The sequence below is a fragment of the Triticum aestivum genome, chromosome 6B (assembly GCF_018294505.1).
Source record: "Triticum aestivum cultivar Chinese Spring chromosome 6B, IWGSC CS RefSeq v2.1, whole genome shotgun sequence".
Lineage (NCBI taxonomy): Eukaryota > Viridiplantae > Streptophyta > Magnoliopsida > Poales > Poaceae > Triticum > Triticum aestivum.
The window spans coordinates 9155115-9155877 of record NC_057810.1 but is presented as its reverse complement, the minus strand read 5'-3'; positions in this window follow the sequence as shown (position 1 = coordinate 9155877).

The window sequence follows — 763 nt, the reverse complement described above, 5'->3', positions numbered from 1 at the left end:
CGATAGCTTAGGTTTAGGCTTGCTGCTACTTCATGCGCCGCAGCCGCCGAGGGCAGTTCCCTTATTGCTGATTCCAACTTTCTAATCCATCCGTGACAAGATAACGAGAATGGGGTGCGGCGCAGCAGTGATCCACAACCCACAGCCACTGGTGCTTGGACCCTCGGACGCATATGGCATGGAATGGAGGTTAGATTACTCTCCTCTAACTCTCTCCTTTGTTTTTTGAGAAACTCTCCTCCCAATTCCGATTGCCTTAATTAGTTATTGGAAAATCTCCCGACATTTGACAAATTTATGCATTAAAAGTATAAAAGGTGCCATAGTGGAAACTACAATCATTGAAACTAATTAGAAAATCTGAGATTGGTCCATGAAGACATGAAGAGGAAGAGAACCCAGTCTATTCCAAAATTATACAATCTAATTGATTCAACCTCTTAATTTGTTTTTGGACATGATGCTAATGCAAATACGACTAATGTGGAAGTTGGTAATCGGTATGGTCCAAATAAATATTGGAAAGAAAATATTAACCTAACAAATATATCATCAGAAGGGCGTGTGGAGGTTTGTCTCTAGCGAATCTTGCGGGATTCGGTCAGTGTTTGTCTTCGGTGGACCCATGTGGATCCGGTATGTGTTCGCGTGTGTACAAGTTCGATCCTTCCAACGTAAACTTCGCTTCAACTGCAGCGGCTGTTGTTCGTGCACTGGTCCTATATGGCCTTAGCACGATAACTTCCCGATTGTCTAGAATAAT